The sequence below is a fragment of the Pseudonaja textilis genome, chromosome 3 (genome assembly GCF_049901715.1).
Source record: "Pseudonaja textilis isolate UNSWEBS1 chromosome 3, rPseTex1.2, whole genome shotgun sequence".
In the NCBI taxonomy this organism is placed as follows: Eukaryota; Metazoa; Chordata; class Lepidosauria; order Squamata; family Elapidae; genus Pseudonaja; species Pseudonaja textilis.
The window spans coordinates 172,268,960-172,292,756 of NC_141992.1; the positions used below are offsets into that span (position 1 = coordinate 172,268,960).

Here is a 23,797-nt window from a genome sequence, read left to right on the forward strand (position 1 = left end):
TAAGAGTAAAATATTGCCTGCAAATAGGCTAAATGGTTTCAAAACTAAAGAACCTTTAGAAGTAGTATTTGCAGACATTATAGGTCCAAAGAAACCCAGTATGGGGGGTGCTTGGTATATACTGAGCATTATGGACCATTACTCTAGATATGGGTTTTGCTATTTAATGAAAAGCAAAACTGAAACATATCAACATTTCTTCAACTGGTTAAAGTTTGCAGAAAGAAAGACTAAACGGCAACTGATAACACTGGTTACAGATAATGGTACGGAATTTGTTAACAGCAAATTCCAGAATAGATTAAAGGTAGCTGGAATAGAGCACAAGAAATCTGCACCATACAGACCACAACACAACACATTTATAGAGAGAAGAGGCCAAACACTACAGGCAATGGTTAGAACAATGTTAACTGATTCTGGATTACCTGATTCTTTGTGGGGGGAGGCTGCAATGTGTGCTAATAACATATTGAACAACGTTGTTAACTCAACTACTGGTGAAATACCATTCACCATGTGGCATGGCAGGAAGCCTGATCTGAGTTACCTGCACACATTTGGTGCACCAGCATGGGTGAATATCCCTACACAACTCAGGCGTAAAGGGCAACACAGAGCTAAACAATTCTTCTTCGTTGGTTACCAAGCTAACCATAGGGCATATAGATTTTGGGAGAAAGGCACATCTAAGGTGTTATGTAGTGCCAATGCCCAATTTCTAGAGCACGTAGGATGGGATAAGTTAGAACAGGATAACAATAAAGAAGTGATTATTGAATCCTATAGAAATCCCATTAAGTATCCCTGTAACTTTAAGAATAAAGTAAAAAGAGAATTACAGGAAGAAATTGTGCCCATAGAAGAAGAAATAGAACCAATAGCTGAGCAAGCTGAGGAACATGACCAAGTAGTAACTCATAAAAGTCCTCATACAAGCCCTGTAATTCCCAGAAGAACTACACAAATATCTAGACCGCCTGATAGATACCAGGCTAACATAGTGTGCCAAGTAAATAGAGTTCCATATACTGTGGATGAAATTAAAATGTATCCTTCTAAAGATAAGGAAAGTTGGTATGCAGCAATGAATAAGGAATTGAAATCCTTGAAGGATATGAAAGTGTATGAAAATGCGAGATTACCTGTAGATATAAAACCCATTGGCTGCAAATGGATTTTTAAGATAAAAACTGATAAGGATGGAAATATAATCCATAAGGCAAGATTAGTAGCCCAAGGTTTTAGACAAAGTGCCAATGACTATGATGAAGTATTTGCACCTAGTCTTAAAGCAGCAACATTAAGGGCAGCTTTAGTGTGGGCAGCAAGCAAGAAATATATAGTTAACCATTTAGATGTGGAAACTGCTTACTTGCACGCTCCACTAAGACATACTGTATATATGAAAAGGCCTATTGGATTCAAAGGTGATAATAATAATGATTGTTGGTTGTTAAAAAAGAGCCTCTATGCTCTTAAACAATCGGGCTATGAATGGAACCAGTATATTGTAAAGGAACTGAACAATATAGGATTTAAAGCTGGTTTAGCCGATCCATGTCTGTTTAAAAGGGAGACAAATGGGAAAATATCATTATTATTGTTATTCACTGATGATATTGCCTTGATTACTGAGACTAATGATGAAGCAAATAAAATAATAGCATCATTAGGTAAGAAAATAAAAATCAAGCAATTAGGGGAGATAAAGAGATATCTAGGTTTGAATATACTGAAAACACAGAAAGGTTTTAAGATATCTCAGGAAGATAAGATATCTAAATTGCTAATAGATTATAAGATGGAACTTTGTAAGACTGCAAAGACTCCAATGAGTCAGGATATTTGCAAAATGGATGCTCAAAGTCCCAAGTTTGATAAGGCAATATATCAATCTTTGATTGGTAGCTTATCATACATTAGCAATTGGTCAAGGCCAGATATTGCTTATAGCATTAATCAGCTGGCACGACATAATAATGATCTGCTTCAATGTCATTGGATAGCATTGAAGAGAATCTTAAGATATCTTAAAGGAACATTACACCATGCACTGTATCTAGAACCAAAAGGTGATCTCATATTGAGTGCTTATGCAGATGCTAGTTTTGCATCAGAAAGAGACACAAGAAAGTCAACTTCAGGAACAGCCATAATGCTGGGTAAGACATTAATAGGTTGGAAGTCAATAAGACAACAGCATATAAGTTTGTCTACTATGGAGGCAGAATTCTCCTGTTTATCACTATTATGTACTGAGTTAATTATGTATAAACAAATGATGATTGATATGGGTATAACTGTAAATTATCCTATAATTGTACATGAAGATAATCAGGCAGCAATTCAAATGGCCACAAATATTGCAGTAAAAACTAGAAGCAAGCATACAGATTTAAGGTACCTAAACGTTAGACAATCTGTACAGAGTAAAATGATACAGCTGGAGTACTGCATGTCGGAGGACAATATAGCTGATAATTTTACTAAAGCCCATGGTGCCATTAAGCACCTAGAGAGTTGTGAAAAGTATGGGTTTAAATTGTAAAGGTATTATATATTTATATCACCCAAAAGGGGAGAATGTTGGGTATATGGATACACCAACTAGGTTTGGGTGAATAAATATATGAACCAAGGTTTAAGTGTTTGTAGCTTTAAGCACCAAACTGCAATGTAATTAGATAATTAAGGGTGCGGTTGCAAGCAGCAATAAAAGGCAGTGAGAGTAACGTAACACTTCCTGCTGGTTACTGATCCTGGTCTGGTCGCTGGTCTCTCTGCTGTCTGCTGCCTGCTGTTTACTCCTGTATGAGACGTCTGCTTGTTGGCTACTGTGCTGGATACCGTTTCTACTGAACAAAAGGACTGTTTACTTGGTGAGCTGATATCCTGTGCATACTCAGCGTTGTCTTCGAGAGAAAGGTATCGGAAGGAGAAGATTTACAAGCAGATAAAGATATTGTACTGACTAGTTAATGGACTAGGTTACTGGATGGATATATTGGATAAATGACATATGGACTGAACGACACTGATTAAACTCTGAATGAATTAAATAACTATTTAAAACTACAAACAGTGTTTTTGTCTCCAGTGTGTGTATACTCTTGGGCCCAGCCTCTCTCTCACGTGGCTGCCTGGCTTGACTGCTGCTGTGCACTCTGCTTGGGGGTTTGTCCCCAAACACTAACAAACAGAGCATCCTTTTGTACAATATTCCCATTCATGAGTTTCTGAATACTTCTCATTTACCAGAACACATAATGTAGTCTGGATCTGTTACCATAATAATATCTACCATATCTGAGTAGGTACTAGTATTGGTTCATGAGACAAACTGTGGTGCCACTTCCTTTGTCTCATCCCAGCTGCTTGTGGAATAAACATAATTTGGCAGTGGCATGAACAAAATAAAACCCACGGCTACAAAATATAATGAGTATGTTTGTGAGATTATGAGGTGGAGCTACTTATAACATATGTTTAAAATGCCTAGTGGTGAGCAAGGAATGAAGAAGATAATTGAAAACTATTGCCAGGTTTGTGAGATCGTTTTGCAGTGTTCTTGATGTATATGGAGAAATAATACATCAATATCCCTGTATGGTTTGCTCATAGCCTTTTTAATCTCTGAGTTGAGAAATGTATGGAATGTGGTCACAAGCTAAAGTTGAAGAGATAGTTTGGAGAAGTCCAACTGGTCACAACTGCATCTTTGAAGCACTCTTTGAAAATAGCCATTGGATCTTCTTTGTTGTGTAACCATCTCAGTCTAATTCAAACAGACGGGTCTGTCCTTTCTCCATATCAAAACTAAAGTTTTTTTCTCAACTATGTGCATTTAAGTAATTAATAATGTCTGTAGTTTCCTGATTGAAGTTGACAATTCTTATCATAAGCAAAAAGAAAGAACATATGAATGAATCTAGAATTTAAAGTGAACTTGTTGTGAATCTAGCGATCTCTATCCTAATTGATAAAGCCCACTCCGGGATTTTTTTTTCATCATAGCAGTCTTCAAGTGCTTCTATCCCTGAATAAACCAGGAAATAAAGCTGGTTGAAAACTCCCTTACCAGTTTTCACTTTCATTTGCTTTCACCATGGTGATGACTTTATGTCCTGTCTGGACCTACCACTGGTTAGTGAATTCCCCTTCTTCTTTACTTCTTTTGGACAGGAAGAAAGAAAATAGGACACCACAGCTTTATCATTTTTCCTGTGGCTATGAACCCTATACCAAATTTGGAACTGTAGCCAATATGCAATCTTATCACCTAAGATTGTAGAAAGATGTTTATTTAATATATATTAATAAATTTTAGGGGGAAATTGAAAACAACAACCTTAGATTGATCCTTTAAAAAGTTTGAGAAGGGAATATATTTAAGAAAAAACAGGATTGTTCCAAAAGATAGATTATCTACAGCGTGCCTGGGTTTCCTTGTTTTGTTTTATTATTCGCAATCAGGAAGGTAATGCAGTATAGATGAAAGCTGGGGGAATAGAGAGCAATTATTGATCATGCTAGCAAATAATGCTTTTATTTACTTTTAGTCCAGATTTCCTTTTTTATTTATAAGCAGTTGAAGATGTCTGCACCACTGCGTAATTGGTTCTGGCCTCCTGCCATCTGACAGAGTTAATTATTGACGGTCTACGCATTGCTCCTTTGAGAGAATCCAGTGTCTGTACAAATTAGTTGGAGTCAACTCTCATGCAATAATGAAAATAAATACCTTATACTTTTCTACTGAGAAAGATTTGAAAGAATTCATCTTTGCCCAAACACTATACCTGTTGATTTGGATAGAAGAATATGATTGGGGTAATGGGTGGGTAGGGTAAGATAGAGACACGATTCAATAGTTCTAAAATTATGCCATCATATCAAAAGAAAGGCTTTCAAATGGGTTGGGAAAATCATGATAGATGACTAGAGCTACTTTTATTATAAAAAATATTGCTGCTATCCCCCAAAATTGATGCAGTTGTAATATTATTTGCTAGAGTTTAGAACTCTAAACTAAGAAAGTTCCTTTCCAAATTCATATTTCTGTCTTTTGTTGAAATTAAATAATCTGACCCTGTTTACAATCTTTTATTGGTAGAAAAAATATTTCTAGCATGCACTTTTTAAGACATTGTGTGGTTCCTTAATTTTATTGCACTCTTCTAATGACATAATGATATGAAGGGAAAATCAACAGCATATACCTGATTACTAATTGCTTTAATTATTATCAAATGTTCTGCATATTTATGGAAACAGTACATGGTGAGAGGCTTCAGGCAAGGAGCTACTCATTTCAAGGGAACAGTTTATAAAATCAGCATTATGGTTTACTTACAAATAATTCAGAGGTTGAAAGAAGTGATCTTCAGGTGGATTAGTAGAATAAACGCCAGGTGTAGTGAAACATCTCCGTGATATATTTCTTTTTTGTTTTGGAGCCAACCGGAGAATCAGCTGGATCTTATCCAGTGTTGGGATTCAAATATTTTTACTACCAGTTCTGTGGATGTGGCTTGGAGGGCATGGCAAGGGAAGGATACTGTAAAGTCTCCAGAACTGGTCAGAACCTGCTAAATGCCACCTCTGATCTTATCTATTAATTCTTTACAATATCTTTGTATTCTTTTGTTTTTCAGATTGTTTTACCCAAGCCATGTCACACGCAGCTATACCTTGCATTTTTCCATGGACAGAAAACAAGAAGTGACTTCACATCCATCTGAAAGAATTGATGTATATCATGACACTTTTCTAGAAGATAAAAAGGAAGGTGGTTCTTTTTTCAGTTTGCTGAGGCAGCTTGCCAGCAGATATAGGCACTTTATCTTTTGCAACATTTACTCTTTGAGGATTAGATCCGTTAACTGTCACTGCTTGTTAGTTTGCCAGCAACAAAACTTAACTTGAGTTGGAATTGGAATCCCAGCAGAAGCTAGCTTAATGGAAAACAATGACTTTCATCTGAGGAATATAGGATGTGCCACAGAGTACGGAAGAGTGTCTTCAATTTGCATTGTAATACCCTTATGGATTCCCTTCCATCTGATTGTTCTATATCTGCCTTGCTTACCTTGTGGCCCCATCATAGTTCATTATCATTATAACAAATGGTGGCTAAGATGTCTGGACAAAGCCTGTGGTTTTTCCTCACTGAATATTTTAAAAAAAGTTTTATTATCTGTCTGACAGAGCACATATTGTGTGAATCTCTCCCTCTCCCTCTCCTTCCCTCCCTCTCTCGTAACAGATCCTAAGTATCATGTTTGAATTTAAGTTTTTATAAACTTGTAAACAATTTCAGCTTTTGGAAAAACTTTTACGTATCATTCTCTTATTACTTCAACTTAGGACCTATTTTTATCCATAGCACACTAAAAGCAGTCAGCAGTAAAAAAAACAACAACAAAGCAAAATAACAACTGTAATTCAACTCAAAAGAAGGAAGTTTTAGCTTCTTTACTGACAATGTTTGATTGAAATGATGGATTTGGGAGTGGTACACCTTTCAACATCAGTTAATTGGAGTGGCAACTATGTAAGGAAATAAGCAGGGGTGGGATTCAAAATTGTTAACAACCAGTTCTGTGGGCATGGCTTAGGTGGTGGGCGTGGTTTGGTGGTCATGTGACTGGGTAGACATAGCTTGGTGGTCATGTTATTGGCTGCATGTGGCCAGTTCAATATCACTCACATCGAGGCACGCATCCGCTTGCCTGGCCTCTCATGACTGTGGGGATGCTGCAACAGTCATGTGAAAAGTGGTCATAAGTCACTTTTTTCAGTGCCATTGTAACTTTAAATTGTCACTCCACACAAACAAAGTACCAGCAAAGGCGGGGGACTCCAGAGACATTCCTGAGACAGGAAGTCTAGTCCTTCCAAGAATGTAATAAGGGTTAATGGAGAGGTAGTTTCTATAACCAACACCAGAATGTTTCCTTCCTGCCTTCCTTGCAGGATTAGGCTAGTAATTTCTTCTAGCAACCGGTTCTCCGAACTGCTTAGAATGTTAACAACTGGTTCTAGAGATAGGTGCGAACTGGTAGAATCCCACCCCTGGAAATAAGTAAATAAATAAACTCTGCTTGCCTATAAGCTTAGTGAGTGATTTGAACAAGATTTTAATTTTCAAAATCAATGGAATTTTCTATTAGTGCCAGTGACATTTATGGAATTGAGAGCCAGTATACTGTGGTGAAAATTTTGAATTGGGACGGAGGGTACTCAAGTTCAAATTCCCATTCACCCATGAAGTTCATCTGAGTGACTTTCAATAAAGCTGTCTCTCAACCAAATGCATTCTGTAAAGTTGTGGTGAGAATTAAATTGGAGGGCAAAGGCTATACGTGCCATCTTTAACTCCTGGAAGAAAAGTGGCAACAAATAAATATTTCACAAAGAAGTTGTTCCAAAAGTATAGTAATTTAAGCTACTATACAGCTGTGAAGACTGTTTCAGTTCTTAATATGGCTTGCAGTTATTCATGGTGTACTCACCTCCAAATTGATCCACTGCAATGCACCATAAATGGAGCTGTTCTTGAAGAGGATTCACAAATTTCTGGTTATAGGATGTAATGGTGGAGGCAGTTATGTGTGCTCCTAGGAAATCTGTGTGGCACATCTGATCTGTGAGCTGCATTGGTTGGCACTTTGCTTCTGGGTGTCATTTAAGGTGTTGGTTTTAACCTTTAAAAAGCTTCTTGGTATGGTAACAAGCTATCTGAGGGATTTACTTCTCCCTGTTTACATTAGCTTCCCCCATCAAATCATGCAAAGAAGGCATGTCATCAGGGGTGGGCTGCTGAGGGGTTGCAGATTCTGCAAGATTTTGCACAGTTTGGAGAACCCTCAAATCCCATTCCTGGCTGGCCCTGCGCACCCTGCCCCTCCAGGAGTCCCCACATGGCCAATTTTAGATGCAGGTAAGTGCAGGATGAGCCTGTTTCCAGCTTCCAGCTCCAGAGCATGGGGAGGCCATTTTTGCCCTCCTGGAGGCTTGAGGAAAGCTTCTGGAGCCCAGGGAAGACAAAAACACCACCACGCCCATGGTGCAGGAGGCCATGCCCAGCATGGCCACATCCACCCAGCAACAGGGCAGAGAACCCCTTGCTCAAAATTTTTGAAACCCACCCCATACATCATCTACATTCAATGTCCCAGGAGTTGTGCCTTTCTTGCTGTGGCACCATTCTTATGTCCTTCCCTCTAAAATCAAATTGGCCCCATCCTTTTTGATATTCTGGAAAACCCTCAAGACTTGGTTATATGACAAGGCCTGGGGTTTCCATGGAATTGAAGATTTGTCTAGATGGCTTCATTGTTGATGGGATTATATTTTATTTTCTCTTCTTTTAGAGTTTGTATGTTGGGTTTTTAGGCTATTTATTTACTATCTTGTCATTACTGTTCTTACATTTTCTGTTTTATCTATTGTGTATCACCTAGAATCATCTAGAGAGATGGGTTTATAAGTTTGATTAATAAATAAAATAAATTTCCACATTAGTGACCTGAAGTATCTTCTAGTGTCATCCAACCATCCTTAGACAAATATAATGGTAATGGGTTTGGATTGCATTAATAATCGCTGCAGAATACTGCAAGTTCCTGTAACCAACTAGTGGGAAATGGTCTAATTACAGATCAAAACAAATTCAGTTTATTTAACACTGTGAGTTAGTAAGGCTGCCTTTCAAATTATCATTTATTATTTGGGGATGTTGATAAAAAAAGATCCATTTAAAATTTATGTTAATGCTTTTGCCAGGGTAGGTGCATATATAGTCAACAGGGAGAGCAGAATCTTTGTTACCTGTTTATACAAGCAGATTTCTAGGTATGTTCCATATGCAGCTTGTTGTTATTCTACATGACAATCCTCATTCAATAAATCTGAAGTCACAAAGAGGCTGTGGGAATGGATTCCTGCCAACTGTCTGCCTGTTTCACTTGCCTACTACTGAGACCACAGCTATGTGGCAGAGAGCATCCTGGATTAGACTTTGGCTCTGAGCATTTCCTGTTTAAAATGATCAAGTAGCTCTTAATGGAAAATGTTCATACTTGAAACTGTAGAGAGCTACAGTGGAGTGGGTGGGAAATGATTTGCTCGATGCACCCATAGAGTTTTTCCATGTGACTTGAGTTTCTCTTAATGCTGCTATTGTCTATACCTTCATTGTCATGATGTTGATGTAGGGGATCATTCCAACATGTCTATGTGTCAATTTGACTTTCATGCCCCAGTCCCACCAGAAAAGGTGTACTTTCTTATCAGAACTCTGCTACATTTCAATAATCATTGGAATGTCTTGATGTATTTTTCCCATTTCTTTGACATTGCACTGCCTTTACCATGTATTTTAGAGAATAAACCTCCAGGTTTCATGTGCCTTCACTTCACCAAATCATGCCTGCCCTGCACAGAGCAAAGCCCAGACATTCATTTGTTCATCCAGCTAGGCAAGGTGATTGTGTTTACAATAAACAAATAGGCTGCTGGTGTTGCCAATACTTTTTTTTTAGTTTTCATTTTGTCAGTTTCTGTGCATATTCAGATGTTAAAAAAGTGAGATCTGCAAACAATAATTGATTGGAAGGAAGGAAGAGAAAAAGCGCATGTATCTCAGGGTGTGAAGCCCAGGATGAGACAGAATGAGATTTAACTAGGGATTACTCTGGCAAATATTCAAGCATATATATAAAATGTTGAGCACAGAAAAATTGTTAAAAAATATCCTTGAGGGGCTCATACTTTCACCTCTCATTTCTGCCTTCCATCATCTTGATGGCCAATTAGAAAGTGTCTTATAAAGGGCCATCTCTCCTGCTTTCCGTTACCTCTTTTTCTTCGAGCCAAGGTACCGGCAAATGGCTATAAGATTCCTCAAAGAATTACCTGTCTGCCATTTCCAACTTCCATACCACTCATTGTCAGCCTGACAACTGTATCTCAGTAAATCACAAACCTGCAGTGTACAATATTGCCAGCTCTTTCAAATTCTCCATGACAAGTCAGCTGCACTTGATACTTGGATATTATTGAGACTTAGAAACTTTCTGCCCCTTAAGCCCAAGTCTGTGGGAGAGAATGAGGTATGTGTCTTGAGGAGAGTTGTTATATTTTTCAATGAGTGATACCTGGAATTCTCAAGCTGAAGAAAATTCAGAAAATTCTTGACTAAACAGCTTGTGCTTTAAAATGGAGGTGTGATGAAGAACATGGGTGAAATAAACCATAGGAAAGTTTGCTTTGATTTGCAGGAAAGCAAAATAGCAAGAACAACTTATAACTGATAACCTCCAAAATGGTATTTTTATCACAAGCTAGCATGGCTGAAAAGCAAAGCACTGTGATGTATAGATGACTGCTTGCATGTATGATATCCAGTTCAAATCTGAACTGAATGTTGGAAGTGTATATGGCAGGGATGTCAAACTCATGTTGTCATGGTGTCATCATATGATGTATTGTGACTTCCCCCCCACCCCTTGCTAAACCGGGTGTGTGCGTGGCCAGTGCATGATGCATCTGTCCCGCAGGCTGTGAGTTTGACATCCCTTGTATATGGGATTGGATGTAGAATATAGACTGTATATATTAACCCTCTTTGATTTCAAAATCAGAGCTGGATATGCCATGATCAGTCCTCTCCTTTTTTTGTATGTGCATCCTACTATATATATTTGATCTCCTCAATCATTGTTTGAGACTCTAGCATAAATCAGTCCTTTATGTCAAAATCCTTAAAATCCTTTATGTCAATATCTTAAAAGCAGCCAAATAATGCTTATATCTTAGTAGCAGTTCCTTCTACCATTCTTCCACTTTAAGCAGACTGATGCAAATACATTGCAGAATCTTTAACACAATGAACCTTATAAAGCTACCATATGATGAAATATGAAGACCAACTATATTTAATATTTTGGATTCTCTAAGTCAATAGATATTTCACTAACAGCTGATTAAAATTGTAGTAACTGAAGCCGAACTATAACTTCTAAGGCAAGCAATTAGGACAATAATATCCATTATATGGGCTGATACTTTAAAACTTCAGAAAACAGAAAAACTTCACTTACCCTTTTAATTGTTTAACTCTTAGGCTACAACTAGTGATTTCTGTCTAGATTTTCTTTCCAGTTTACATTGCACTGTTTTCCCTAACCTTTCATTTTATTTTCTGTTATTCCTGTTTGTCTTGCTATTTAATTTTATAACTCTGTCTCTTCCAAACACACAACAAAATGGAAGAAACTCTGTAGCTTTTTACAGCAGCTTTCTCCAATTATAATAGACCAGGGCAATAGTATATAGATATGAAAGAGTAGTATTCCACTCTACCTGTTTGCTGTCAGGGAAAACTAATCTACACAACCATATCAAAATGCCATAAACTAAATTACATAATCAAATAATAGTAAAGAAAATGCTAATTACAAAGAAGTTGCCCATGGCTTAAACATGAAGAGTCTCTCTGTTGTGCTTCTGTTAAAGCTGTTCACGGCATAGGGTCTGGTTACTTGAAGGACTGTAACATCTGCCTGGCATATTTGATCCTGCAGGATTGGTACACTCTAGGTTACAGTCAAACACTTAAGTACACTTAAACTGTCTCATCTTTTGGGATCCCAGAAGCAGGCATTTTCTGTAACAGCACCTGCTCTCTGGAATGAAGTTCCCTCAGGCGGCTCCTACTCTGTTGTTGTATGCAGATTTGACTCTTCATCCAGGCCTTCAGCAAGGAGGAATGAAATGGAATAATAGCAGAATACTAGAGTTGGAAAAGACCCTACCCCTGTTCCAGTCCAACTTCCAGCAGAAAACCCTATACTATTTCAGACAAATGGTTGTCCAGTCTCTTCTTTAAAACCTTCAGTTTCTGGAGGCAAGTCGTTCCACTGATTAATTGTTCTATCTGTCGGGAAATTTCTCCTTACTTCTAAGTTGTTTCATCCATTGCTTCTTGTACTGCTTTCATTGTCAAATCTTCTTCTTCTTTTTAAAATTTTGTACTGATTTTACACTCAAATTCTTTGAGTGTTGTTAACCACCCAGAGCCATGGATAGAGATGAAAGCAGCATACAATTTTTACCGAATTATTATTATTGTTCTTTATCACTAGAGATGTTCGCGATCTGCTCTCCTGCACTATTCAGATTCTTTAGGCAGCATCTTGGAAATGCTACACTCATGAGAGATAAATCTGATTTCTGACTTTCTTTGGTGTTATCTGCAACTGCAAGCCTGATCTTCTGAGTATCCTCATATATTTCAGATTGTGTGCTAGCAATGACAGGCCCACTTAAGGCCTCTTCTTTTAGACCATCCCTTGAATATGACTGTTGCTTATACCCTGCTACCAATATCTCTACCATTAAGCCAGTTATGCCACTTACTGGCAAATTTTAATTGTAAAATCAGGATAGATGATTAGAGTTCCATATAAAATTTTCTGTTCATGATTATTCTTCAAAACTAATTTTTTCCAGTTTATTACAGTCATAAACCAGAGACCAGAACAAATAAAAACACTCAGTGAATATCCAATTAAAATCTATAATAAAATAATAAATAACAGATAAAATCTTGATAAAATCCAGTGTGTCAATTACAGATGGTCTAATTATACTAAAATAACAGTCCATAAACTGTGAGGCCCATAGTCAGTTTAATACTAAAATGCAAAGGAACAAGCAGTGCAAAATATTTGCCACATTTGTTGTATAAAATAGCTATGGTGGATTAGACATGTATTTCTGACAAATCCCCAGTGCTTCTGCACAGAATCTAGCCACCTGTGCTGTAGTTACGGACTGTTCATCCTTAAGCAGCCCCTGGGAATAAACAGTGTTGGATTGACCAGGATACCTAGCAATTATTGGAATGATATGGTTTTTTAAAAATATCTCTGTAAAAGGAACATCGAAAGAGTATGGTCTCCACCTCTCCTGAGCCACAGGAACAGAGTCTTTCAGTCAATTGTATCTTTTCATACTTGCTGTACATGACAGCTGATGGAAGTGCATGGCACCGTGCAAGTGAAATGCTTATCCTTATCCTTATCTTGGGGTTGTACTACTGTTCAATGAATATCTAGTGAGAACAGTACTGCTAACACCTACATAACACATCTTCAAGACTAAAATAATGCAACTGTCCTTAATCCTTGATTCACAAAGCACTGATAATTGAAAAATCAATCAGTTAAAATGTATAGTTGCATTTGTACCCATTGGCTGTAACATTGTTATATGTTGTTATATAAGGAGTAGTAATTGGCTATACAGTACTACATCTTAAAACTTATAATGTCCTTTCCTTTGGATTCTAGATTAAACCATTCTTCCAGACGTCTGATGCGAATTAAATATTTTGATTTTTTGATAGGGTTACTTTTATCCCATAGATTTTTTTTGCAGTTCCTCCTCTGCTTTCATATAGGCTTGCTTTTTTCTTAAGCTGAAATTCACTGTTCTCTGCAGATCAAATTACTGCCATTCTTTATCTTTTTCCTTAACTAGTTTCCTCTAACTCATCTTTATGTACATAATTTAAAATGCTATTTATTTGCTCTTTCTCCTAGAGCGTTAATGAGGATACAACATATAATATGACCTAAGGCTGATTCAATCAGCATCCAACTGGTCATTTCCTCCTGGCTAAATGCTTTGCACTTCTTTATTACATTTCATTTATGAACTTCTCCCACTTTCCAATCAACATGACAATGTTCTGAGGTCCACAGCAATTAGCATTTGTCTTACAGGATAGCTTTTATTATTTCCTCTTTCAAGCGCTTTATGGAGATCTAGTGCATTATTTAGTCTTACTTTCTTCAATGATTTAGGAAGAGAGCAGGAAAAGCAATCTGCCTCATCTGGCAGGTTGTGTCACTAATGAGCAAAAAATTCAGGGGTGGTATTCTACCAGTTCGCACCTATTCACTAGAACCGGTTGTTAACATTCTAAGCAGTTCAGAGAATCGGTTGCTAGAAGAAATTACTGGCCTAATCCTGTAAGGAAGGCAGGAAGGAAACATTCTGGGGTTGCTTACAGAAACTACCTCTCCGTTAACCCTTATTACATTATTGACAGGACTAGACTTCCTGTCTTAGGAACGTTTCTGGATTTTTTTTCCCCCTCCTTTGCTGGTTCTTTGCTTGTGTGGAATGACCATTCAAAGTTACAATGGCACTGAAAAAAGTTACTTATGACCATTTTTCACACTTATGACTGTTGCAGCATCCCCACAGTCATGAAAGGCCAGGTGAGGAGATGCATGCCTCAATGTGAGTGATATTGAGTTGGCCATGCCCAGCCAATAACATGACCAAGCCATGTCCACCCAGCCACACCCACAGAACCGGTTGTTAAAAAATTTGAATCCCACCCCTGAAAAAACTGATGGCTTATTTTAATGCAGAATGATGGTTGTCGAGATTTAAATCCTTCAGAGAGGAAAACCATAGTACCCCCCTCCCCCCCCCTCAGTATGGACAGGTCTAACACTATCCTGCCATTGCTGTTCTACATTAAATTTTGCATTGGTTTAACTAAAAGTTTCAATCATCTGTGGAATTAAAGGATGGTAAGGAGAAGCAGCATGATATATTTTTATCACCCAAGCCTTGGAAGAATAAAACGAGCAAATAAAACTCTCTGGCCTGTCATTAGGTTGTGGACCAAATCAATTTCTTAAAATATGTATGAATCACTTTTCTGTTTGAACCAAATTCCAGCTAAAAAAAACTTGTACCAATACAAAAGATGTTACCAAAAAAAAAAAAAAAAAAACACCAGGCAAAATCCATCCTAAGCAAAACAGCCATTGTGACCATCTCAAACTGAGCAAATCTGAGTGCAAGCAGATGTCATTAGAAATCAAATGGCATATTTATTTATATATTCCTCTATTTTCACTATTGTATTAATACCCTGCCCAAATCATAAGATTGTTTAACGGAGGGTTGCCACACATCTACTATCAACCCTCCCCCAAATAATTTAGCATTATTACCCTCCCACTAACCTTTAAAATCTCTGGGGGATGGTACATATAAATATGCTGGAAAGATGCCAATGGAATATCAACTTTCAGATTAATGGCGAAACATTGCTTTGCAGTTACTTACAAGTTTTCTTTTAATGTGAAAAAAAATCTTGTTTTTCTACTTTATTTTAAAGGTGCTTGAGAATTTCTTTTTAATTTTGGTCAAAAGAGGTTTTGAGCATATGTTTTTGTTAAAGGAGGCACAGAATGCTACTGTGGTGCCATTATGTTTTGTTATGTATATTTCCAGCAATGTGTACCTGAGCATCTATTATTTCAATCTGAAATAAAAAATAGAAACCCGAGTGACAACTGGATAATAAAAATGAGATTTTTTCTGCAGAACTCTATTACAGATCCCTTTAATCTAAATTGGTTATATGAAGTTGCAACATCTATAAACACTTGAGAGCAAAATGGCTGCCACATTTTTATTATGTAAATTTTACAGATAACTGTGCTTCCAGATATTCATACATTTAAATACCTTCTTAAATTTTGATAACTTTGAAATGAAGAGATCAAAACAGTGGAATGAAAATAGGCCTAGTGCCAGTGTAGAATGTGTTCATACAACAAGGCTGATCTGAAAATTAATTCTCTTGAGGGAACTAAACTTAAGTCTAAGCTTAAGAAAAGATGACAGGTGGAGAATATGGTGCCACTTTCTCAGTATTTGAAGGGTATCACAAAGAAGAAGATCAAGGCTTGTTTATTTATAGTTCCAGAATGTGGCACATGTAACAAAGGATTTAAGGGAAAAGAAGGCATATTTCCTTATGGTAAAATACATACATTTAAATCATAAAAAGCAGGTGCATGATACAAATACAGCTACATATACAGTATATGCAAAGTCTTCCTGTATAGTTCTGTATAATTCCTTTAAACAGAACAAAGATACCACAGTGCAGTGGACAGGCTATTCACCGTGTAATTCTAATTTAAAGCCATTTTGTTGATTGTAGTGAAACATCACTGTTATTTCTGTATTTTGTTTTGAAACCTTGCTTTGAATTTTTTTCCATAGCAACTTTGGAGAAGATGCATTGCTCAAAGCTACATCTATTAAAACCCTTTTCTCTTTGAAATAATTTCTAAGGAAAAAAACAAATACACCTCTTCCATTAAATTAAATAAAAGTTAATAGGAAACAGCATGGGATAATTTAACTGTCTTGCACAATTCTATATAGTATCCTTAGAAGTAGTCATGAAGTAGAATTCATAATCTTCTGAGGCATTTTATTGTTAAATAAGGGGGAATAGATGGGTACGTGGGTGAAATTAGTGAATGGTATAGTGAATTCCAGCCTTTACATCCAGAATCTTTTGAATCAAGTTCTTCTTCCATGAATAAGATAGAACAAACAATTAAAAAAAGAAAATACTTAATTTTCTCTTTTCCAAGATGCCCATAACCAGCTCTTGTTAACGTCTTTTCTTTTCTTTTCTTTTTTTAATGGAGTTGGTATTTTGGCAAATAATATTTAATCAGAATTAGTCTATAGTATCTATACAAGTATTAGCTCTCATGAAATTTAAGAATTGAGCAGGCATTTTCTTTATGCACTCCAATCAAATTTTCTTAGATTGCTCTGCAAAATAAATGTACTGAATAGCTTCTAAATAAACCTGATTCTTGAATGATGTTTATGAATATATTTTAAACCACTAAGAAGAAATTATGTAATGTGAATCTATGTCATAACTGTTCTAAGAAACAGTATGTCCAATGTTTCCTCTACATTATTTTAAGATTGCAAAATGTTTGCTTGTCCAGCTCATTGCCATTTACTTATATAAAACTCTGTCCTTTTCTGTACAATTATGTTCAGCATAATACTTCCCACTATTCTTGGGAAGATTATTGGGTGGTGGGACTTAATTAGGGGCAACACTTTCCCCCGAAATATAATTTGACATCTTGGTTTAGGTGAAGATAATTTATTCCTACTGCAGATAATATCTCAGTTTCTTTGATAATGTGCCTTTATTCTTCTCCTGTTACCTTCCTCATTAGCCTAGAAAAATTGTATACTTCTTCCACTGCTTCATCCAATTAAAATGTTGCCATCCAAACAGAGTACCATGACTAGAAGCTATAGACTATAACTCACCCAGTTCTCTGTATGCCCTTTCTTAAAGATCATAATCTTTTCCAATAATTTCTTCCAGAAGTAACAGTTTTCTTGCCCCTTGAATGCTGGACTGATTAATTATAATTCTAATCCTGTGGTCTGGAGGAAGTGTAAAGCAGTCATGTTTGTGACAAATGCTTAAATATTTGAAGATAACTTTTGAATCACCTTTAGCTATCTCTTATCCAAGCTGCACAAATCCAATATTTCTATGTAATAGCTACTGTTTACACATTTCATTCTGCTTGAGTTCTGTGTTTTCAATTTCATGTGTCAAACATAGCTAAATTCTTATTTAGTATTAAATTTCATGCATTTAGCCCATGAAAGCTTATAAGATAATAAATTGTTTAAGAAACTGGTATTTTAAATAATATATATTTTAAATATATAAAACACTATATATATACTTCCCATTATATGTATGGCATTCAGCTTTGTTCGGGTATTTTTCCACGTCATTGTAGTTGTGCTTTTAAAGTTGTAGCAACATTTCGGCAGAATCTCATCTGCCATCATCAGGCTTCTGATTGTGTCTGTCTGTGAGTCAGGCCCCCACAGTTGTTTCAGTTTTAAATTTGGGGCAGCCTATTGCTGTGCCAGAATGTTTTTTTCTTCATCCTGATTGGTTGGGAATCTAGGTCTGTGTTTATTGGTCTTGGAGTTTGCTGTGTTCTGCTTGATTGGTGTTTCTAATATCTTCTGTCTGTTTAGTGGCTCTTTTTGTGTCTTGATTGGTTGGCAACATTGTGTTCCTTTAATGGAGGCCTTTTGTGCAGCTTGGCTCCGAGTAAATGGACAGCTGTCATTTGTTAGGAAGCTAGGTTTCATCTGGGTGCCTGGTTGGGGTGTGTTTGAGCTGGAGGTATCAGGGGGGATCTGTTTGTGCCCAGGTGTTTGGCTAATGGTGTGGAGATTTTTTTGTTTGTGAGTGCAGGCTTCCAAATGATTGACAGTCTGGTGGAATCATCTCTTCTATTCATGCTTTCAGGTCTATATAATAGAAGAGATGATTCCACCAGACTGTCAATCATTTGGAAGCCTGCACTCACAAACAAAAAAATCTCCACACCACTAGCCAGGCAAACATCTGGGTACAAACAGATCCCCCCTGGGAACCTGCTCCTCCTCCTCCTCTCTCTCCCCTTTCTCCCTCCCTCCTTCCTTCACCCAGTTTACCCACCACCACACACACATCAATACATCTCTGTGGCAGAGACTCTTTCCTAAGTGATCTTTTTTCTGGTTGGAGGAAAGTCCCTCTTCTCCTCTTCACTTTGTTCTCCCTGATTTTTTCCTCAGTCTGAGCTATAGAGGAGGAGGAGGAGATTCCATTTGCCTCTGGCATTCTTCCATTCCATTAGATTAATATAACTAATAACAAGAATTGTTCCATGTGAGTTGTCCCAGGGCAAGTTGTCTCACAGTGAGTTGGTCAGGATGAGGTGGTTGAGATGAGTTGTCCTATAACCATCTTTACCAGGGGTGGGATTCAATCGGTGTTACTACCAGTTTGGTGACTATGTTTTGCATTGCGTGGCGTGTGTAAAACAACCTTAGGCTGTGCCGCCCAGACAGCTGAAAAGTGCTGCACACAGGTGCGCAGGATTTGAAAAGCCTCTTTTCCCCTGCTTTTCCAACCTGAGCTGTGCTGCTCAAAGCAGCTGAGGTTGAAAAAGCAGGAAATAAAGGACAAGTAAGAGCCCGGGCGGGTGGGCGGGCGGGTGGGCCAAACAGCAGCAAACACAGAACAGGTTTGGTGTCTGCTGCTCTTCAGAGCTACCAGCTCTATAGAACGAGGCAGAACCAGTAGCATCCCACCCCTGCTCTCTACCCTACAATCACAGATTAGACTTTGCAGAAAACTTTCTCCATGCAAATATATTGCTGGATGTCTATTGTTCTGCAGGTTGTGGGCAAGGCATGAGCAAGTGAGAGTGGACTAGATCCAATTCTATCTGTTCCTACAAGAGGATTCAGAACTAGTTCTTAGGTTTATGTCAAGCCTACCATGAGAATCAGTGGATAAAAAAAGAAAAGAAACATCTTATATGAGATGTACAAGAGTCTAAGTCTGCCTCTTAGTATGACTTTAGAAGCTCTAGAATCCAGAATCATCTCTACCCTCATATGTGGATCAGAGAACGAATATTTTACTCTAGGGATAGTTGTTTTTTTCCACTAATAATAATCCTGCCTCCCCTCCAGCAAACATATGAAACATATTCAGGCCAACATGGAGTGAACAGTAAAAGAGGCATATATGTTTGCTTCAGCAAATATATCTAGTCCTTAAAGCAGTGTTTCTCAACCTTGGTAATTTGAAAGTGTACATTTCAGCTTCCAGACTTCCTCAGCAAGGAAGGTTGGCTGGAGAATTCTGGATGTTGAAGTTCATGTTTTTTTCAGGCTGCCAACTTTGAGAAACATTGCCTTAGGGAGAATAATTCAGTTTCTCAAATGCTGTGCTTGAAAGTAGACACACAAGAGACTTTGCAAAGAAGTAAAGGCTTCTCTGTCAAACTGTGGCAAAGGACAGTTCACCTGTTGTAATGAAACCACTGAAAGATCAATTCCAACAGCTTTTATTTTGATTCAGTGAAGAGTAAGATAAAGGATAAATTCAATAATGCATCATTTACAAAGTATATTAAAGTATATTCTTTCTTTAAATGCAGATAATTTGAACAGGAAAAAAATGTAATCTATTAGTGAACAAGGTTAGGACCTCAAACACAAGCAGACATATATATGTTGAAATATATTTTGAACTAATAGCCCAGAGGAACATCTCTCACTATGAACTGAGTACTGAGAAGACATATAATAACATATTCAAAACACAAAGAACAAGATATGTCAAAACAAAGTAAATTACACAAGAAGCTACAATCAAGAGTCCAGAATCTCTATAAAAATCCTATCAGGAAAACCATAGAAAAAGAAATTCTGAAGCCTTTTTGCAGCTCAATAGAATGTATTCACAATGTTTTTTATTTATTATTTTGATTTATTAAACATTTTGCTTTCTATGGCCCCTCAAGTTGCAAAAGTGACCCTGGGAGATTTATATGTTATTTTAAAAAAGCTATTTTAAAAGGGCATGCTGAGTAGGTGAGCACTGGAGAAATGCTTCATAAATGCCCTTAAAAAGTACCTAATATCCACACCCAAATTCTAACCCATGAAAGCTACACAGTTGTAGTCAATGCAAATTAAATATAGGGAAATGGCAAGATTACTGTTAAGTTTGAGCAATGAGAGGCTGAACCAGAGCATGAGTGCAACAGTACTTTATTTTACAAATAAAGGGCTGACCGTGCTTGCCAAGCCTGGAACTGGCTCGCAGCAATCAGCAGCCAGTTGGACCCCGCAGCCTGCTTTTATAACTGGCTGCTGGGGAGAACCGACCAATGGGAATGGGGGAATAACGCCCACACAAAGTGAGTGGACCTGAGTGAGAACTCCTTGAGTCCTCAGGACATAACACCCCTTCCCCCCAGATGCGAACACGCATAGTCCTTGAGGTAGATGGGGGGTTTGTGTTGGAGCCCGGAGCGGCGCAACTCGGGAACATTGTCTGACTGTTCGGTATCAGTCTGTGACGGTTGAGCTGGCATAGTGTCGCCAACACTCTCTCTGGACTGGGCATCCTCGGAAACCACCGGGTTGGTTTCTGGGGTCAAGCTCGTGGGTTGGATCCGGTTGGTCAACTCTCTGGGTGCTGTTGTCCGAGTTTGGGCTGACCGGAACGACCGCTGGCGCAGACTGGTCACTGGGTGCGGTGTGGCTGGGTGGCGGATGAGACGGTTCCCCTTCGACTGGAGACTCTGGATTCTTGTTTGCGAGGTTGCTGAGGCGCCTTCTGAGTTGGTCTATGTGTCTCCTCCAGACGCGACCATCCTCCAGCCTGACTCTATACGATCTCGGCCCGGTGATGGCGATGACCTCGCCCGGAATCCAAAGTGGGTCCCCAGCGAAATTCCTTGCGAATATCGGCTCCTGTAACATAAAATGTCTAACCCCCGAGTGGAAGCGAGGGGAGAGTCAGGGCAGTATTGTGGGTGCAGTCTATCTAATACAGTCCTCAGGCGCCGGCCCATCAGAAGTTCCGCTGGGGACTTATTGGTGACTGCACAGGGGGTTGAGTGCTGGCTCATCAGGAACCGTGAGAGTTTGTGGTGCCAGTCATCTCTGCCAAACCTAGCGAGGGCCTCTTTGGTGGTCCTGACGGCCCTTTCAGCCAACCCATTACTCGCAGGGTGAAATGGGGCTGTTAAAATGTGGCGAATGCCTAGGTTGGCTGCAAAACGGCTGAATTCTACTGATGCGAACTCTGGGCCATTATCGGAGACCAAGGAGTCGGGTAGTCCATGTGTAACGAACAGGCGCGTTAACACGTTGGTGATTGCTAGTGTGGTGGTCGTGGATAGCTGCGCCACATCTATCCACTTGGAATAAGCGTCCACGACCACTAGGAACATCTTTCCATGCACGGGCCGGCCAGATCGATATGGATTCTAGACCAGGGCGCTGGCGCTCTCCCATCTGGTAGGGGTGGCGATGGGGGAGCAGGACGGGATTCCTGGCAAATGCTGCAGGAACTTACCCAATTGACAATGTCCTCATCTAGACCCGGCCACCACACGTAGCTGCGTGCCAACGCCTTCATTCTCACAATGCCGGGGTGTCCCTCGTGCAACGCTTCCAGGACTCGGGTACGCAGCGAGGTCAGAATGACCACTCGAGTGCCCCACAGTAGACAACCCTGCAAACTGGACAGCTCCTGCATGCGAGTCTTAAAGGGTGCGAATTTGTTATCAACATTGCCTCCCGGCCACCCCCTCCTCACCCAGTCGAGCACCTGGGCGAGCGTTTGGTCTGCCTTGGTTTTGGCGGCGATGTCAAGGGCGGTGATGGGCAGGTCCAACTGGGTGATTTCAAAAATGGCATTGACAGGAGCTGGGTCTTCAGCCGGAGCGGGTAAGGGGCAGCGACTGAACGCGCCAGCGTGGGATAGAGTTTTGCCCGGGCGGTGGATAAGTTTGTATGAGTAGGCCGCTAGGAAAAGTGTCCACCTTGTCATCCGAGGGGAGAGGACTTGAGGTGTCTGTTTGTCACCGGCCAGTATGCCCAGGAGGGGCTTATGGTCGGTGACCAGTTCAAGAAGTGGCCAAAAAGGAATTCGTGAAACTTTTCATGGCTGCAACAGCTGCTAGGGCTTCCTTGTCTATTTGGCTGTAATTTCGCTCCGTGGCCGAGAGCGTCCTGGAGAAAAAGGCGATGGGGGCCTCGGCACCATTGGCGAGTCGGTGACTAAGGACCGCCCCAATTCCAAAAGGGGATGCGTCTGCTGCCAGTACTAAAGGAAGGTTGGGGTCGAATTGGATGAGCACTGCCTCTGACGTAAGTAGTGATTTGACGGCGTTAAACGCTGGTCTTCTTTGTGCCCCCAGTGCCACGGTGACTTTTGTCTAGTAATCTGTGTAGGGGTTCGGCTACTGAGGCTTTATGGGGCAAAAAGGATGCATAAAAGTTTAGGAGCCCCAAGAAAGCTTGTAGCTCCGTTTTGGAGGTCGTGTGGGAGCTTCGTGGATCGCCCTGACCTTGGACTCCAGGGGGTGAATGCCAGAGGCGTCAATTTTATAACCCAGAAAGTCCACCTGTCTAGTGGCAATGGCGCATTTTTCTTTTTTTTAACTTGAGGCCATGCTGTCTGAACCTCTCTAACACTGCTCGCACTCTCTGGAAGAGTTGGGGTCTGTCCCTGGCCGAGACCAAGATGTCGTCAGTAGGGTACTACACCAGGAGGCCCTGTAAAATCCGCTCCATGAGGGATTGAAAAATACCCGGGCAACACTTACGCCAAATTGGAGACGCTTGCATCGGAAGGCACCCCTGTGAGTGACGATGGTCTGAAGTTCCGCTTGTTTGGTTATCAACAGGGAACTGTTGATATGCTTGAGACATGTCCAATTTAGCAAAAATACTGCCCGGTTCGAATGTGTGCAATAAGTGCTGAATGACGGGCACGGGTAGGCGCTAACTTGTAAATATTTATTGATTGTTGTCTTGTAGTCCGAGCAAATTCTCAGGCTACCATCTTTTTTGAGGGGTGTGACAATGGGCGTCTCCCACTTGGCGAAATCTGTTGGCTCAATGACCCCTTGTTTTAGTAGTTTATCCAATTCAGCGTCTAGTTTTGGTCGAATAGCAAATGGAACTCTACGTGGTTTTAATCTGATTGGGACTGCCTGGGGGTCAACGGTGAACAAGATGGGGGTTCCATTATAACACCCCAGTTCCTCGCTGAACACATCTGCGTAGTCAGCGAATAAGGAGTCAGTGTCTGAGGTTGAGACAGCATGGACTCCTGTTAACCCTAGGCCGAGGTGGGGAAACCAATCGAGCCCCAATAAGGTGGGTAGATTGCCGTTAACTACCACTAGAGGTAGGTGGCCTTTAAAAGCTCTAAAACTGACAAAGAACTTGCCTCTGCCGATCACGGGAATGGCCTTCCCCTGGTAGTCCTTCAGACCGAACTGGCATCTCTGAAGCCGGGTAGTAGATAGGCTGG

The 23,797-nt window shown here is 39.5% G+C and overlaps 1 long non-coding RNA gene and 1 other non-coding gene across 2 annotated transcripts in view; one reads left to right on the forward strand and one right to left on the reverse strand.

The window, feature by feature from the left end:
• The window catches only part of LOC148126425 (uncharacterized), a 402,020-nt gene that overhangs the window by 333,670 nt on the left and 44,553 nt on the right, over nt 1–23,797 (reverse strand). The gene's annotated exons all lie outside the window — the stretch shown is intronic.
• Nucleotides 13,083–13,226, forward strand: LOC113440038 (U4atac minor spliceosomal RNA). The gene has a single exon (XR_003374661.1). It is a non-coding gene; the product is annotated as a U4atac minor spliceosomal RNA (small nuclear RNA).